Source organism: Mustela erminea, chromosome 6 (genome assembly GCF_009829155.1).
Source record: "Mustela erminea isolate mMusErm1 chromosome 6, mMusErm1.Pri, whole genome shotgun sequence".
Classification (NCBI taxonomy): domain Eukaryota; kingdom Metazoa; phylum Chordata; class Mammalia; order Carnivora; family Mustelidae; genus Mustela; species Mustela erminea.
The window spans coordinates 94092068-94110812 of record NC_045619.1 but is presented as its reverse complement, the minus strand read 5'-3'; the positions used below and the strand labels follow the sequence as shown (position 1 = coordinate 94110812).

The window sequence follows — 18745 nt, the reverse complement described above, 5'->3', positions numbered from 1 at the left end:
ATATCTGCACCACAATGTTCATTGTAACATTATTCATAATAGCCAAGACATGGAAACAACCTAAGTATCACGGATGGATGGATGGATGAATGGATAAAGAAATTGTGATACACACACACACACATACACATACACAATGGAATATTATGTAGCCATACAAAGAAGAAAATTCTTGTTACTTGCAACAACATGCCCTGCAGGCATTATACTAAGTGAAATAAGTCAGGCAGAGAAAGACAAATACCATGTAATCTCACTTGCATGTGGAATCAAAAAAAAAAACCAAAACTCATAAAAACGAAGATTAGATTGGTGGTTGCTGGTGGGGGGGGGATGAGGGGGAGGGAATTAGGTGAAGGTGATCCAAAGCTACAGATTTCTAGTAATAAGATAAATAAGTTCTGGGCATGTAATGTACAGTATGATTGTAGTTAACAATGCTGTATTATATATTTGAAAGTTGCTAAAAGAATAGCTCTTAAAATTTCTTAACACAAGACCAAAAAATTGTACTGTGGAAGGTGATGGATATTAACTAGATTTATTGTAGTCACCATTTCATAGCATCTACACGAATTACTATGTTGTACACTTTAAACTAATATAAACTTATATGTCAATTATATTGCTATAAAACTGGAAAAATAAAAAATATAAATAATAAGTAGTACTCAAACCCATTCTTCCCTCAGTGTTTCCAATTCCACTGTCTTCAGTGCTCATCACGGTACACTGAATTATTATAGTAGCCCGCTAATTAGTTCTCTGCCTCCTTCTTACTTCTACCCAAATTCTTTTAAAACCAGAAGTCTGATCTTCTAACTTTGCTGCTTAAAACTTTTAGTGGCCCTCCAGCTCACCCTCCCTCAGCTCTCAGAGCCTCACGGTCCCATTCCTTAGTGTTATGACCTGCCCACCACCTAAGCTCGTCACCCTCCTCTCTCACCACGCCCACCACCACCATCATCATTCATGCATGCATTCACAGATTTAGGGAGCAGATACAGTGCACCTCGCACCATATGCTACAATCATATTTGCAAGTACCTGGACACCCAGCGCAACCCCACCTTCTTGGATGAGCTTTCCAAATGCCTAGGCCATCCCCATCCTCATCCAGCCTACCTGTAAAGCTCCCTATTCTGCAAGACGAAGATGAAGTGCTTCCACCTGTCTTTCAAGGCCTCACAGACTTCCAAGTAGAGGTGGCCATTCTGCATCTGTGTCCTCACAGCATGCGTGCTCTTCCACTGTTGTTGCACACTGCATGGCATTTACTTATTTAACTATCTTTATCATCAGACTTTTAACCCTTTAAGGACAAGGCTTACACATACCTAATTCATCTTCAGTCCCTAACATCACTAGTATAGAAACTAATAGAAAAAATTCAATAAAATTTTGCTGACTAATATCTAAAATGTTTTCCAGCTTTAAAGTTCTGTGATTCTGGCACAGGCTAAAGATCAAAAATTAATAATTGAGAATACATCATATATTCACACCCCATTTCACACAAAATTGTAAATTTGGATTTTCTGAGGGCAGTAGGCAGCAACCACGGATACCGTGCCAGTGCCAGTATTCTACTAGTTTACCTTTGAGCTCTGTCTGCATTATAGGTGTTACGTAAACTAACTGTTAACTCACTTCTTTCTGATCTTACCATCATTTCGCTAATCCTAAGGCAAGGGGAGGATTCTTATGGTGTCATACCAACTCTGGCCACAAGAGGGCAACAAGAAGACACGGCTTGTGGTAAGCCCTTCTGGCCACCAGATGGACCCCAAACACCAGTTTAACCGGGGCAAAGACTTAATTTAGATCAGGTGCACTTTAATATACATCAGTTTTCCTTTATTTCCTCTTCCTGAAAAGTAAAATCTCTCTGACAGGTGACTAGCCAAAAACCTGGAAATTGTCTAGAGCTATAAGTTACTTTGCTTATCAAGAGGAACTAGAGGGAAAAAGAAGAACCACTAAGATTTTTTTTAATGGTCAGAAAGAGAGGTCCTCTTCAAGCCCAAATAAAAGAACCAGCAATTTAACAGTGGATTGAGAATTTAGGTGAGACCAGAGAATTAGCGTTAATTTTTGTAGGTGTGTTGGTGATTTTTTTTTTTAAAGAAAATAATATATTTAGAAGCCAAGCACACTAAAAGTCCCCCCTCAAAATATCCCTGAAGATAGATGGGTGGTGAATCCTAACCATGATCATCAAATTACATTCTTGAAAGCCTGGCACTGTCATCATGGCACTAACAACCAAAATGAAAGTCTTGTGAATGAAGACAGTCCCTGCAGGAGACAGGTTTGCTGGACCAAGAAAACATTTATGCCATGTCCTCTTCCCTGGCCTTTGTCATTCATAGACGAGCATGTGGGCAGGGGAGTGGCAGGTGTGATATAGCAAGCAAACCCTCCAAACCCACTGAGGAAGCTGCTTTATCTTGAGGGGCAGCAAACTCAGGAGAGGGATTTTTCATGTTGGTTCTGGACAGACCTCTGGAATTTAAATTCTCCGTGAAGGCTTTCAGGCCCTCCCATTAAAGTTGAGTGGTAGTTATTTACCCCAAGTAAGAAATTTCCATCAAAAACCATGATTCCAGGGGTCGCCTGGGTGGCTCAGTGGGTTAAAGCCTCTGCCTTCCACTCAGGTCATGATCCTGGGGCCCTGAGATGGAGCCCCAGCATGGGGCTCTGCTCAACAGGGAGTCTGCTTCCCCCTCTCTCTCTGCCTGCCTCTCTGCCTACTTGTGATCTCTCTCTCTCTCTCTCAAATAAATAAATGAAATCTTTAAAAAAAAAAAAAAGAAAGAAAGAAAGAAAGAAAGAAATCATGATTCCGGGGGATTTGAGTGGCTCAGTTGGTTAAGCATCTGCCTTTGGCTCAGGGCATGATCCCAGGGTCCTGGGATTCAGTCCCACACCGAGTTCCTTGCTCAGCGGGGAGTCTGCTTCTCCCTCTCCTTCTGCTCCTCCCCTACTACTGTTCCTGCTCTCTCTTGTTCATTCTCTCTTGCTTGCTCTCTCTCTCAAATAGAATCTTTAAAAAACAAAAACAAAAAACAAAACAAAAAAGCATGGTTCACACCCAGACAGTATAAAAGACTGCATTAGGGGCATGTGGTACTTTCGTTCAGAAGAACTAAACAGGAGAGGCTGTCCAGGGAACTTCATCCTTATTTTAATTTTGTAGCCCCCAGAAGAGATAATTCCATGCCCTGCTTTTCTTCTTCATCGACTGGTGCTGTTTCTCCTGTGCTAAAAGAAAACTGTTTGGGGGCACCTGGGTGGCTCAGTCAGTTGAGCGTCTGACTTGATTTCAACTCAGGTCAGGATCTCGGGGTCCTGAAATCAAGTCCCACAACAACTCTGTGCTCAGCACAGAATCCGCTTGAGATCCTTTTCCCTCCGCTGCTCACCAAGCTCATACTGTGTCTTTCTCTCTCTCTCCCTAAGATAAATAAAATTTTTTTTAATTGTAAGGAGGCTGATTACAGGAGGTATTTTTAACCAAAAAATATATGTTAGTGCCCAATCATCCACAAAATGTATGTGACATTCCCTGACTCCCCCATCTAAAGTCAGTCTCCATATTCACAACACCTGTATATGTCCTCCATAGTACTTGGGACAGTTGGTGGGGGGTTTTTTGTTTGTTTGTTTATCAATTATCCTCTCTACTAGACCTTTGGCTCCATGAGGACAGGACCTGGTCTATTCTGTTCACTCTCTCAGCTCTTAGCAAAATGGCACAAAGTAGGCCTTTAGTGAATAGTCATTGAATGAAAAAATGAGTGAAGAGAAAGTTTAATGTCATCCAAATTCTACCAATCACAAAAGGAAGGAAAACAGAATCTTGGCTGGTTTCTATGTTGAACATTCTTTCAGGAATGAAGAGAACTATTAAGACTATTGCTCTTTTTCAGGGCGCCTGGGTGGCTCAGTGGGTTAAAGCCTCTGCCTTTGGCTTGGGTCATGATCCTGGAGTCCTGGGATTGAGCCCTGCATCGGGCTCTCTGCTTAGCAGGGAGCCTGCTTCCCTTCCTCTCTCTCTGCCTACTTGTGATCTTTGTCAAATAAAATAAAATTTAAAAAAAAAAAAGGCTATTGCTCTTTTTCAGTAGAGTCCAATTACAATTACTGTTCATTTACCTGTGTCCTCCTGGAAGGACTACTTAAGCCAATTACTAGCATTAAAACATAGAAATGTGACATTTCACTGTTGAGATGACAATCTATTTAAAATATGTCCTAATTTTACTCTCTTGTTAGAAGATTCTGACAAATCTCTTTATAAAATCCAAGTCCTCCCCTAATTGAGCCTAATCACAGTAGGACCATTAGTATACTGCCTAGCTGGACTGGGGAGTGAGCTGGTCCCGAGCTGGATTCTAGCTTGGCCGATTATTGCCATGTGACCCAGACCAGGGTAGCTTTCCAGAGCTTTCTCTACCCCACCTCATAATGCCTCCCCGGGACTGTGCCTGGCCCATGCTAGACCCCCAGAACTATTCAATTCCCTTACTTTCCCTACCAGCCCAGAGGAGTCACACTACCCAAAACACCTGGACTTACCCATCCAGGCATTAGCAACATTCAATTTGAGAAACAAGATTATAAGCCCCACCACAGATGCCCCAACTCAAACTTCCTCCCCAGTCTTCATATTTATTATGCTTCCCCATCAGATGAACACCCACAGGAGCACAAGCACACACACAAACACACACACACACACACACACACACACACACACACACACACACACTACCTCAGTCCTCCCTACTTAACACAGAACTGCACTGGCTTTGAGTCTCCAAAAACAGCTTTTTACTTTGTTGCTCAATATGGCCAAGTGTTCAAGGGCCAAAGATGGTAAATGTGTTATACAGGCCAAGGTTTCCCCAATTCGTCATCAAAAGGCTGCATGCAGTTGAGGGCACACAGCATCCAACCACACACTTGGCGGAACAGAGGCAAATTTCTTTAACATTCAGAAACTCCTACAAATCCATCAGGAACATCAATTAAGAAAAAGCAAACTACCCATTTGAAAAATGAAGACTAAAATGAGCAAAAGGCCAGTACCCCCCTGAAAATATACTCAGGTTCACTTAATTAAGACAAAGCAAAACAACCAGACACCAGATTAACAAATATTAAATAAATATCAGATTAACAAAAATTAAAACCAATAATATACCCAGTCATCAGAAGCGGGAAGAAACAGGCAGTCATGTACACTATTGACAGAAGTATAAATTGGGCGATTAACGATACTGAAAATCTAAATACAAAATTCAACTACATTAAGTCAATTTCTGCCCATCAAAAATCTCCATTTAAAAAGTGAGAAAACAATACATGTGTCTGGTTGGCTCAGCCAGTAAAGTGTAGGGCTCTTGATCTCGGGGTTGTGAGTTCGAGCTCCACAATGGATGTAGAGATTACTTTAAAATGGGGTCTTTGAGGGACGCCTGGGTGGCTCAGTTGGATAAACTTCTGCCTTCGGCTCAAGTCATGGTACCAGGGTCTTGGGATTGAGTCCCACGTGGGGCTCCCTGCTCAGTTGGGAGTCTACTTCTCCTTTTGCTCCTCCCCACCTCATGCATATGCACTCTCTCTCTCTCTCTCAAATAAGTAAAATCTTTTTTAAAAATGGGGTCTTCGAGAGGCACCTGGTTGACTCAGTCGGTTAAGCATTCGACTCCTGATTTCAGTTCAGGTCTCAGGGTCATGGGTTCAGGCCCCCAAGTTGGGCTCCATGCTTGGAATGGAGACTACTAAAAAGAAATGGGGGGGGTGGATCTTTGAAAAAAAAAAAAAGTGAAAAGACACATACTGGGAAAAAGATATTATTTAATTCATAACAGACCAGTAAGCACAACATATAATGAAACTCTAAGTCAACAAGGAAAGGACAAACACTCCGACAGCAAAAACTGGGCAAAAGCAACTTACAAAAGAGGAAACATGCACAGCCACAAAATATATGAAAGACGCCCAATCTCACTAGTAAACAGAGAAATATAAATGAAAACTATAGTTCACAGCTATCAAATATGCAAAAATTAAAAGGCTGGACAATACCAAGTGTTAGTGAACATGTGGAAAAACTGAAGACAAGGTTAAGAGTGTAAAACCATGTTGAAGAACAACTTCTGAAATCTTCGAAGATTCTATTCCCAGAACTAACCATTCCCTCCTAGGCAAATAAATACCCGACACAAGTCCCCACCTACTGACAACAGAGAGAGACACACAGGAATGTTCATAGTAGGGGCTCCCAGCTGGCTCATGGGTTGAGCACACCACTCTTGTTCTCGGGGTTGTAAGTTTGAGCCCTATGTTGGGTGGAGATTACTTAAAAATAAATGCCTAAAAAATGTTTATAGCAGGAAAAAAACTGATACAGCCTTACTGTCCATTAAGAAAATGGATACATCAGTTGCGGTATATTCATGTAATTTGAAGTTATTTGGTACTGAAAGGGAATTAACTCAAAAATGGTATACAGATGGAAGAATGTCAGAAATATAATACTGAGGAAAAGAAGCAAGTCTCAGAAGAATATATACAGCAAAGTACCTTTAATATACCGTGTAAAAACATTCCAATCATTGCATGAAAATAATAAATACCAATTCAGGATCCTGGTGTCCTTTTTGGCATCCTTTTTGGAAGGGATGACAAGCAGGACTGTACAAAGGAACATTTCCCTGTGAGGACAATGCTGTTTTTTAAGTTCTTTTTATTCTTTATGTCTTTTTCTTTGTTTATGTTTCAAGTAGTACAGAATAAATTTTTTTAATTTAATGTATATATATTTTCACTTAATTCCACTGCTAGGAATTTATCTTCCATATGTACTAGCACATGCACAAGTGTGCAACCATATATACAAAGATGCTTTTTGTAGCCGCTTATAAGGGGGTGAAATGGAAGCAACACAATTTGGGAATATTATATGCAATATTCAATGAAACACCAGAGCTAGACGATCATTAAAAATGAGATAGGCCTGTATGTCAACATATATATTTTACGTGAAAAAAAAAATGTAGGACTAAACAATTTGTGGAAAAATATTAGATTAGCTGTACACATACACACGTTTAACAAAAAATTTCTGGGTCACAAGAAACCATTAACTTCAATCATCTCAGGGGAATAAGAATGGGTAATGAGAGGGGACTTTTCGTTTTACACCCTTCAGAATGATTTCCATCTCTATTTTTACCATTAATGTGTATTACCTTTGTAATGCGAATAAATAGATAAAGCAGTGGGAAAAATAAATAACAGCATAAGATTAGGATGTTGGTTTGCTGAGATTTTATTTTAATGGTAAAAATCATACGAAATTCTTTTAATCATTTTTATAATGCTTATCTCCTGGGGAACTGATACCACTCAGAGAGATGACTCTTACCGGACTGGTGGCTGCTTTGTACAGGACAATAATTAGTATTGCAGTTAGAGTACATTATCTGTGGCTCTTTCACAGCTTTACATAACTATCTGCAGCTCATGTCACCAATATTTGATTTATTTCAAGTCAACATTCTAAAAACCATAAACTGTTGGGGTTTTTTTATACCAAAGAGTTTGCCTTTCAAGAAACACACTCAAAGAGGAAATAAAGACCCAAAGCACATTAGCAGAGCAGGCCAGTACACCCCAGCCAAGGTAGTTCCCAAGCCCTGGTGACATGGGATGCTGTTGTTAGGGTCTGACCAGAGAGGGCAAACTGGCCCTCTGCCTCGGAGCCGGAGCCGCGCTGGTCCTGCTAAGCTGGCCCACACCCCCAGCCTCCAAAACGAAGGCAGGGCCAAGCTGCCGGCATCGCCATCAGAGACTACATGTGGCTCACGTGATGAGCACAGCCACAGGTCCACAAAGCCTTCTTGGGCTCCAGCCTGGCCTCTGAAGTCAGGAAGTTTGTAGCTAAAAAGGAAGAGAAAGAAGCTGTGTGTAGAGAAAGAGGCTCTAAGTGCTTCTGGGTTGTCCTAGAAGCAAAGTCCCATTGCCCAGACAGGCCCAGGGGGCCAGGAGTGGGAGCAGAGCCGAGCCATGGACACTCAGAACCTCCCCCACTCCACTGAAGCCAGAACTCTAGTTTTTGTATCTGTTTTATTTGACTGCCAGGTAAAATCTACTTCCAAAAAGAAGAGCCTAAAAATAAAAGTTCGGAAATCTTTGACCTAACCGTATAGATAGACAGGTGTTTCTCTAACATAACGACAAAACTTTTAACAACCATTCTATTTTTTCAGCTACATGTGTGGGAAGGGACCTCATAATTCCTACCCTCCTGAAACTTGCAGGCTGCTGGAAAGATCAAATGAGCTAATAGTCATCTTCAGCTAAGAGGCCCTTAGGAAACAAATTTATTATTTCCTTCCTTTATTAATGGAAGGTATATCCGGTTCAAATAATTAGTCATGCAAGCAAAACTGTGTTTCTTCTAGAAGGAAAAGGAGAATCAGCAACAACCAGAGGACAAGGACAGGTGGTGGGGGGAGCAGAAGGGGGGCAAAGAAGAAGAAAAACAACAGCAACAGCAACCCAATTAAATTTTTTAAAGAGAGAACTATACTCTGTTCCAGTGCCTGCCACTTCAGGGAAATGAGGGAGGGGCCAAGAATGGAGAGAAGTGCAGAGGGCAGGATACTTGCTTTAAGCACTTGCAATGTGCCAAGCACATACCATGTGTGAGATGCTTCCTAAGTTTCCTTTAATCCAAACAGAATACGATGCAGGTATTATCATCCCCATTTTACAGATCAGAAAACTAAGGTTTAGAGAGAGTAAACAACCGAGTTCAGGTAGAACCTCTACTCACCCAGGTGAGGGCATATTCCCTCCACCGCCTGGCCACCGGCTCCTCCTCCCAAACGTGGGTGTTCCCGGGCCTCTTTCCCTTTTTCCCTTTCTGTTAGCTTCCTTTCAGATCTGTAGTAGCTCTTTCATCCTTTCGGTTATTTCCTCCGTGCTGTTCTTCTGTCCTGATTTCCAGCCCCCTGGACAGTTCCCAGTTAAGATCCCACTGTCCTTACAAATGATAGCTCTATAGAGCTATAGGGTAGCCTGTAGCTTCTCCCTGCCTCCCAAGCTCAAAATCGCCATCACTTTTGGTCATTTCTTTCCTTCCCAAATAAACAATCGCTCGACTACCTTCATTCCTTCTTAAAAATATCTCCTACCTCTCACTTTTCATTTCCACTTTTTCTCTTAACATCCTAGCACTGTGAACCTTTGTGTTTGCCTGGTTTCTGCAGAAGCTACCAGCTGGTTCCTTCAGGGCTTCCAGATTAGGCTGCCTACGCCTGGCACCATCTACCTGTCCTGCACCTTCAGAGGATCCCACAATGCCTTTGTCAAACCACATCTGCCCAGGCCTGCACTCCAGGCTGTCCGCATCTGACCCCTAGGGCTTTCCAGCCTCTGGCCCTACTTCTCCATTCTCCAGTTCCTCCCTTTATCCAAAGGGATTGGCCCCTGTGCGACATCCTAACACCACGCTCCTTTCCTCCCAGGCCCACCCATGGCCCCCCGGGCTCCCACAGGCTGCGCCTCTCCTTCCTCCTCCCTCCTGCTTTCTCCCAGCCCTCCCTGGAAGCCTGCACCACTCATTATCTGTACTATTCAAGGGGCAGTAATTGCCTACTGCCTGGAACAGCACTGAAATGGACCAGTGCTATTTCAAATCTCCCAAGTCTGTATCTCATCGCCCAAATAGTATACAGCACTTGAAGGTGAAGACTAACAGGTCTTGGTTTCTCCCTGCAGTGCCTAATACTTAGATAGTAGGTGCTTAATACCTGTGTTGATTTTTTTCCCCCACATATGTTAGCCTCAAACAAATAGCCAGGGCTGGTGAGAATAAAAAGCATCAGCCTTAGAAGCCTGATTATGGCCACACAGATCTCCCACAAGCCAGCTTCATCTTAACCCCTCGGCTCAAGATCCCTCACAGGCATCCTGGGCGTCAGCGCTCTCAGGACCAGCTGGTCTCCAGAGAGGTCTCTGACCGACCTCGCCCGCCCGGGACTGCCGGCTCATTGGGTGATCGAATTTCCAGGTCCTTCCCCGGTTTCCAGTTAAAACGACACGTCCTCGGGGTGGTGATGGATGGGGGGGTGCTCCCCAAACCGGGAGCCCTGGCACCCTCGCGGGTGAAGCCCCCTCCAGTGCATCTCAGGGGCCGGCAGAACCGCCTCCCGCCCCCCGCCCCGGGGCACCCGGCCCTGGGGAGAGAAAGAAGACACTGCACCTTTAAGTCTGCAGCCAGTGGAGAAAAACAAGCTGTGATTTATATAAGCGGGAAAATCATGTGATTTGCGGGAACGCTCCATCCTCCTCCGGCCCCCTCCCCGCGTCGTCTCCAGCCCTTCCCAGAGGGGCCCGGCCGCGGGACTCCCCCCCCCGGCGCTCCCTTCCCGCGGCGCTGCCCCGGGGGCCCCCCGACGCCCGGACTGACCGGCGTCTGGCCCGGCGGGGCGGGTCGCGTTGGGCAGCGCGGGCGGGAGGCGTCCCCGCCCACACTCCCGCCGCCCGCGCGTCCCCTCCCGGGGCCCCCTAGGCCTGCCACCCGCCGCCCAGAGCGTGCGTGGAGAAACTGAGGCTTCCCCACCAACTTCTCGCAGAGGGGGCAACGCCGGGTCCCCCACGGCCGGGCTTCTGCGTGCCGGAACGCCCAGCACGCGGGGGCGGGGGGCGGACGATTGAAGAAATAATTTGGTAGGGACGGCGGGAAGAAAATCAGCCATTTCTAGAGCGGAGAGGTGCTTGAGTTTAGCCCGGAGGACCTAGCTTTGGGGGGGTGGGGGTTACCGATGTGCCCTTTTCAGACAGAACCAAGGAAAATAAATACAAGATCTAGAGGCCGTAAGAACCAGCACAGATTTTTCAAATATTAGGAGGGTATGTAGCTACAAGGAGATCACGCCCACGCGGAGTTAACTCCGACTCCGACGGCCTCTGAAGAAAAGGAAATGTTTAGACCGTCCTGAGAAGCACTAACGGTGAAGAGGTCATCTCAGCCGTCCCTGTCTCTGGAAGACTGTACCAAGCCTTCCAGGAAGGGCTTATAGTGGGAGAATAAGGTTAAAGATCACTTCCAAAACCAAGCCCAGGAGAGGCTGGGGGGCTTTCTGGGGGCGAAGAGCTGGGAGTAGAGGTGAGATTTCTCTGGGCGAAGCACCCTTTCCACAACCAGGAAGACGGGCTCTGAAATTGTCCAAGGAAGGCAACCCGTAGCTTCCCGGAGTACCCAATTTCAAAGATTAAACCTTGTCAGGGGTACGGTTTCAGTTCCACTTTATTTCCCTCCATTGGTCATCTGCTGGGTTGGGACACAAGCCCCGAGCTGTCACCTAGAGGAAAAACCCAGTGCAGTTCAGGAGGTTACTAAGTATCCTCTCGTTCTGACCCCTGCCACAGTGGGCAGAGCTGGGCGAATTCCAGTCCACCCTCTACCCTCTGCATCCCACAGCCAGGTGGGCCCTCCTCCGGCCTCCCTTCCTCCCCAGATGGAGGGTCTTTATGCTGAGATCATTTCCAAAACAGTGCCTCAGTGCCCTGTGGTCACACCAACAGAAGATCCTTCCCATAGGGGAAAGCACAAGGTAGGCAAATATTCTCCATTAGTTTTAAATCCCAACGAAGAAAAATTTCAGATAACTTGGGGATTCAAGAGAAGAGCATTCCATGGGTTCATTCAGTTAAGTAATGAGTGCCTTCTGTGTGCCTGGTGCCCAGACAGGGAACTAGAGGCACGGAGGGAACAAGACAGACACTGCCCCCCACCCCACAACGAGCCGGAAGCCCTGACTGTCTTCTCCCCGACTCTGCCTCCCGGAGAGACCTGGGTCTCCTCCACCAGCATGTGTATGTCCCCTCCCCACTCCCCAATTAGCGTGTGCTGTCCCCAAGTCCAGCTGCATATGTCTCAAGAATCAAGAGCTGCTTCTATCAGAAGGCGCTAACTCTCTGGTGATTGGGTGGCGGGTTTAAGAAGTAACCCAAAGGCCTGTCCAGAAAATGAGATCAAAGTTGGCAGCGTCCTGGGCCCCTCCCCAAATTTATAACTTAATTCAGGCCCCACCTCAGTGCCACTTGCTTTCTCTCTCTGTCTCTCTGTCTGTCTCTCTGCTCCTTTTCTGCTAGGCTGGCTGACCCCTCTTCTAGGTCTGCTCTTCCCTAAGCTTCCAGAGCCCTCCCTGACGAGCCCAGGTGCCTTCGTCCTAAGGCAGCCTTAGCTGCTTCTACAGCGGGCCTGAGCCTTCCGGCAGCCCTGCCCAGACGCCCAGCCCAGGTCTTTCAGCAGTGAGGCTCCCTGTGCAGGGACTCAGACATTCACCCTTAACCACAGGCCTGTTGACCACGACCTCGACCTTCCAACCCTCCCAGACCACACCAGCCCCTGCCTTCGCACAGGCTTTTCCTGAGTTTTCCTGTTTCTGGCTTCCCTCAGCTATTCACAAGCCCAGCCTGATAACGTGCAAAGGGAAACCTGGCAATAAGCCTGTGGTGAGCGATCATTTTAGATGAACAAACAGAAATTATGGCTCCAAGCTGAAAACACCCTGCAAACCGCACGCTCTGTTACTTTCAAAGACGCCAGATGAGACCCCTGAGTTTTCTTTAAAACGCACCAAGGAGTGCAACGAGTGAATGGGTAAAATCGGACACTCTTTCAGGAAATGGGGCCTCTGAAGAAAAAAGGCATCCCAGCCCCAGCCAGATTCCATTCTGTTTCAAATTAGCCTTCCAGCAAAATGGGGGGGGGGGGGTTGCTAAACTAGCCCGTCTCTAAGATCCTCCACACGCTGAAGCTCTGAGCCTCTATGGTGCCCCCCCCCAACCCCAAACAACCTTTTAGAACACTCCACGTTCTTCTGAGTAGAAAATGCATTTGTACTCCAGGCCTAGGTCGGCAGCTGAAGCTCAGAATTGGGCTTTCACTGCCGCTTTTTTCAAGCCCGTTTCCTCTTTCTCCTTTCCCTGAAAGGGCCTCTGGTCTTTCCCAAGCTGCCAGAGGAGAAGAGAACACACAGCTCCCCCAGAGCAGAGGGGCCCGCCAGAGGGAAAGCTGGCCCAGCCCCAGCACAGGCTTGCCTCGGATTCTGCAGGGACCTTCCTCGCTCCCAGTGGGCAGGGAACTTCTGGAACTTCTAAAGAGCATATCCTCTGGCCAGCCCAAGCCCCATGGCATCCTGCACCCTAGTTTGCAAGCTTTTAGTGGCAACTAACACATTTGGCAAACATTCCTCAAGTGTGAGCCAAGCCAGGCCCTTTTCTCCAGGACCCACTGATGAAGGGTTACTGGGCTGGGGCTAAAATGAGGACCAGCCAGACAAGCAGTGAGCCTTGGTTCTCTGGGCCAAGACTGGAGAGGACCGGGGGGTGGGGGCGGGGGAATGTCCTCGGTCGGCCTCACCGCCACCACGCAGGCTGGTCCCAAGATCTCAGGGCGCATCACTAATTCCAGGCAGGGCTCCACCCCAGCCCACACTCAGCCCAGGACCCGGTTAGGAAAACTCCAAGCGTTCCCGGCAACATGAAGCTTGCTCTCCATGCCAGGCTTCTCTGGGGTCTCTGGGTGGGAGCAGCCAGACCCTCTCACTGGGCTCCTGCTGTGTCTAGGAGGTCCAGAAAGCATCCATCTCCATCAGAGCTGGTCGCAGCCCCAGCTCTCTGCTTTCAGATGAGTTTAAAGAGAATGGTGTTTTGAAAGCTCAAGACATGTTCTGGGCTGGGCTTTGGTTCTAATTCCATCTCCATCTTTCAAAATACAATAGCTTTCCCCATGCATACAGAAATCCCAAAGGCAGTGAGCTGAGCTGAGGGGGCCTCAGAGAGCCCCTGCTTCGTAAATTACCCAGCTGTGCCCTGGCTAGATCTTGCCACTAGGTTCCCAGGAAGAGAAGATCCACATCCACACCTTCCTTCCAGTTGTCTACCTGGAATGCCTGCCACCTAGTACTCAAGGAAATGACCTGAGCCCCACCCCACTTACTGTAGGGACTCCATCATTGTGTCCCCCCAACCTCGCGATCCTCCTAGCCTCCTGCTCCCAACACCATCTCTGTCCCCAGAGTTCGCAGAGGGTCTGTGCTTCCTCTGGTGACCTCTGGCTCTGATTCCCTGCTTTTTTGTCTCCATCTGCGTCTCACCTGCTGCAGCCACTGTCCCTCCCTCCCTCCTGGCACTGCCCCCTTGTTCCCTTCCTAATCCCACAGCTGCCCCTGGACCTGCAGAAGGCTGAAGGATGCAGAAGCAGATGTTGACTCAAAGTTTGGGGTAACGGAAGGGGACCACAGCAAGCACATTCGGATCCATGCATAAACATTACTCCCCTAAAACTTCATCAACCATTCCCCTGCCTCGAGATATTTCTCACTTCATCCCAAGTCCCAGCATATCCTATCTTCTCCAGCCTCTTCTCTTCCAGACCCTTCTACCCAAATTCCAAGATCCTGTGGATTTCTCCTGCAGAACCATTTGTATTGCCTTCTGCATGGTCAGAGGACCACACTGTTCTCACTGGAGTAGCTTCCCCATCAGGGTCCATCATAGCATAAACCTCAAAAAGGAGGCATCTACCTCCCAGGGACAACGCTACCCCTCCCCTGGGATGATAAAGCTCAGCACTCTGTTTTCTATGTAACACTTTCTTCCTATCCATCCGCCACCACCGCCCCCTTACATCTGGTACCCCTGACAGTCAAGAAATCCACCCCAAATCACTCCTGTTCTTTCTCTCCCTGTTTTGTTCTCTCAGTTTTGTTTTTGTTTTTTTACTCCTCTCTGGGCATGGGGTGCTACTCACCTGCACCACCTCTGTTGTCATTGAAAGTGATGAGCCAATTAAAAATAAGCATAAGGCAGACACAAAAGGGCAAATATAAGATTCCAATTACAATATTCCACTTACACAGATTCCTCTGGGTTCACATAATGAACCCAGAGGAGTCAAATTCCCAGAGACAGAAAGTAGAGTAGCGGTTCCTGGGGGCTAGGAAGAGGGGAGAATAGGAATGACTGTGTAGTGGGTATGGAGTTTCAGTTTAGGAAAATGAAAAAGGTTTTGAAGATGGGTAGTAGTGAGGTCGCCCAGTGTACTTACTGTCAATGTGAATGTACTTACTGTCCCTGAGCTACGTGCAGAATGGTACATTTCAGGTTACATATATTTTACCACAATGCCTTTGGCTTGGGTCATGGTCCCAGGGTCCTGGGATCAAATTCCGCATCGGGCTCCTTTGCTCAGCAGGGAGACTGCTTCTCTCTCCACCTGTCTGCCATTCTGCCTGCTTATGTGCGCGCACGCGCTCTCTCTCTCTCTCTCTGACAAATAAATAAATGGATATAATCTTTAAAAAACAATAAATAAATAAAGGGCGTGCCCTCACCTGCTCTCGGACTCAGTGGTCAGCGTCTCTGCTGACTCCGCCCATCTTGCTGGAGGCATACGCTTCCTTCTCAACTAGGGGGAAAACAGAAGAATCACAAAGGGGTTACCACTGGACCAGGAGGCTTTAGACTTTGGTTCTAAACCTAGTTCAATCATTCATTAGCTGTGCACTCTTGGGCAAGTTATTTCATCTGTCTCCATATCCTTAGAAAGAAAGTGGAGAAGACCAGAGCCAGCCTTGAGTGAGATAATGGATAGGAACACACCTTGAGAAGTGTGTGCAAGCTGGTCTCATCATCTCTCATTTCACGCCATCAGACTAAAAACACCTCAGACGTAAGAAGTTGCTACTTAAAATAAGGAGGTATACAGATAAGCCCAAAATACTTCGATTTTCAGTCAACATACCAAAATCATCATCCTCATTCAACGTACAATGGAGCAAATCCTTCATGGGCTGCTCGTCTGCTACGAAAGCCCCCTTTTACTGAAATAATGTATTTTCTCCATAACTGGCCTTTATTCCGAGCCAGCCTCCAGCTTTGCCCACAGGATGCGTGTAGCATTGCCTGGATGAAGCGTGGAATGGGGTTCCAAGTGGGCGCACAGCTGGGGCGGGGAGTAGGAGAGACGCCAGGGAGGAGAAGGTGTAGCCCATGAGCACACATTCGAAAATGGCACCTTTTATAATAATGTTCAAAACACTCTCGGTCCACTGACATGGCTGTCGAAAGACTGATGGAAAAGGGCCAAAACAAGTAGGACTACCACAGACCACAAACCCCATGAAGAAGGTGTTCCAAAGGTGGCCTCAGTTGGCCGAGCTGGCTGCCCCTCAGTCTGACCACCAGCTGGCTTCCCTGTGGCTAGAGGCCCCCCAGCCCTGGCTCGGCTTGCACCTGAGGTAAGAGGCAGCTTGCTCACCCTTTCTTCCTTTCCATCTTTCTTTCAATATTTTATTTTTTTAAGTAATCTCTACACCCAGCATGGGGCTCGAACCCACAATCCCAAGATCAAGAGTTGCTCACTCCACCGACTGACCCAGCCACGAGCCCCTAGCACTTCTTTCCAATAAATTCTCTCTTTCCCTCAGGCCTGAGGAGGACATTCAGGTCACCCACACCCCAGGTAAGGCCACACCTGACCTTCTCCCTTCCTTTTGCCACTCGGCCTCATACAACCCTTTCTGGTCCTCCTCTCAGCCTTCCCTTCCCTTTGAGAAGAGACTCAGGGCCCCTCCCCACCTCCATAGAACATCCTAAAGGGAGAGGTCCCAGGACTCCCGGTCTCCGGCCCCTGCCGTGCCTCAGGACCAGCTCCGGCGCTTCACAGGGACCCAGCTGAGCCCAGATGGAAGTCATCTGCTTAAGGCTTCATACTGATTTCACCAATAATTACGTTATGCTCATCCACACCCATTCCCACATCACCTCCTCCCGAGTCCCCTTCCCACTCACTCAGGCAGTGCCAAGAAGTGAAAATGGAATCAGGCCTGAAGGAACCCGGGCGGGCAATCCCGGGACACAAACAGAGCCCCGGGGTTAAAACCACGTCCAAGTGCAGGCTTCCCACCACACGCCACCCGGCCTCCTGTGCAGCCAGGGCGGCCCAGCTGCAGTATCTCTACCGCCAAAAAGCCAATGTTCCTTTAAAGCACAGGAAGGGGTGTGCAGAGGTTTCCGGGGAAGCCGATTCCCTCTGGAGTGGCCTGTTTCCCTTCCCTCCTCTGGGCCTTGTGGGCGCTTGGGGTGACTCTCCTTGCCGCTGGTCCGGAGCCCTCAACCCACAGCCAGCCAGAGGCATCTGCGGGTCTCCACCCCTCAGATCCAAGGACCCCAAGGGGCAGGGGGTTGTTGTGAGATGCTCAGAATGTCACCAGGAATGCCAAAATGATCTTTCCCATTTTTTGGCCTTTTACCTTTTCTTGTATCCAGGCAGAGCAGACTAGGGGGACTCTGATCCCAGTGGCACCTAGCAGAGTAAGTAGGGCCTCATCCCAGACTCCTCTCCACCCTTCCTCTCCAAGGTGGCCTGTGTGAGAGAGAGCTGCACCACAAGACCACACCTTCCTGGGAGCTCAGGAGCAGCCAGGGTGAGTGGGGAGAGGGGACCTGAGCAGACACTGAGCGAGGAGCTTTCTGGTGGGGGGAGGGAACTCAAGAACACCCCCACCCCCACCCCCCGCACGCCCCTTCCAGAAAGAGCTAGAGTGGTTCCTCACAAGAAACCGTGACGTGTTGACAACGTGACACTAGCCCAGCCTGAGATGTCTGAGCCACGGGCTGCCTCTCGACTCCTCCCTGGAGGCTCGGGGTGGCAGGTGCGGGCGGAGTACTGCCCACCCCACCAAGAAGCAGGCCCTTTCGCACCCCAGCCTCCTCTCCCGGGGCTTTGAGGAACCGCAGCTTCAGCTTCCCCCGTCTTTGCCCTCACAAAGGCACCCTCTGTCACAGCCTCCCCGAGAACAGGCCTCCCCCTCCTGCTACCCACTCGCGCCCACTCCCCCCACCACACACATGCACTTCCTCCAGGAGCAGATTCCAAGCTGAGTTAATGTCGGATACTGTCTCCCAACAACATGCTGGAACAAAGGCTGCACATGACTAACCGCGTTGGGGTGCTTGTCAGGGCTCAGGCAAACGTAATTATAGGGAGGGCAGAGCTGCTCTCCGCAGCCACACCTGGCCATACAGTAAACAGCACTTCTCCCTGTCGAGCTGGGGGGAGCTGAGAGACAGGGAGGCGACAAACCACAATTTGAATCATTTGGAGAGAAGCTATAAATATAATAATGAGTCATTTGTAAAATATAATTTCATCCAAAAGCCTGGAAAAAAAAAAATGGGAAAGAAGTTCTTATGCTATTTCAGTCTAAATTGTTCAAGGGTGTTCTGCCAGAACCTGGGGAGGGGCCCCAGCTGCCCACCAAGAGCGAGGCTGGGCTTCACATCCGGGCCTTTCCGAGCCCTCCTCCTGGCAGGGTGCTGCCTTCCCTTCCCCGGTTCTCACCTAATATTCTGGGATCGGAATGCTCGCCATTCAGAGCTCTCTGTCGGAGAGCTGATAAGAATCACCGACAAGCAGCCCAGCGTCCGGGCTGTGCAGCTGAGAACAGTTTAGGGAAGGCTTGCTGTTGTTTTTGGCAAACTCTCCCCCAGCCTTGGGGCCCGAACAGCCCTTCGTGCACAGGGTGGCTTTTCCAGCGTGGTTCCAAGGTCTCTTCCAGAGCACCAGGAAGCCTCCAGCCCTGAGCCCCAGCTGGCCTGCGGGGGAAAGGAAGAGGCCGCACAAAGCTCGGTCTGGGGAGTGGGCTGACAG

The 18745-nt window shown here is 48.1% G+C and overlaps 2 long non-coding RNA genes across 2 annotated transcripts in view; both read right to left on the bottom strand.

The window, feature by feature from the left end:
* The window catches only part of LOC116593999, a 36201-nt gene extending 25742 nt beyond the window's left edge, over positions 1-10459 (bottom strand). The window contains exon 1 of the long non-coding RNA XR_004287025.1: positions 8852-10459. This is a non-coding gene — a long non-coding RNA (uncharacterized LOC116593999). The remainder of the gene's footprint in view (positions 1-8851) is intronic.
* Positions 10460-11314: 855 nt separating this feature from the next.
* On the bottom strand, positions 11315-17338 carry LOC116593998. Its single transcript, XR_004287024.1, has 4 exons — positions 16885-17338; positions 15426-15499; positions 13552-13707; positions 11315-11384 (listed from the first exon to the last, which is right to left on the bottom strand). It is a non-coding gene; the product is annotated as an uncharacterized LOC116593998 (long non-coding RNA).
* Between the last annotated feature and the right edge of the window lie 1407 nt (positions 17339-18745).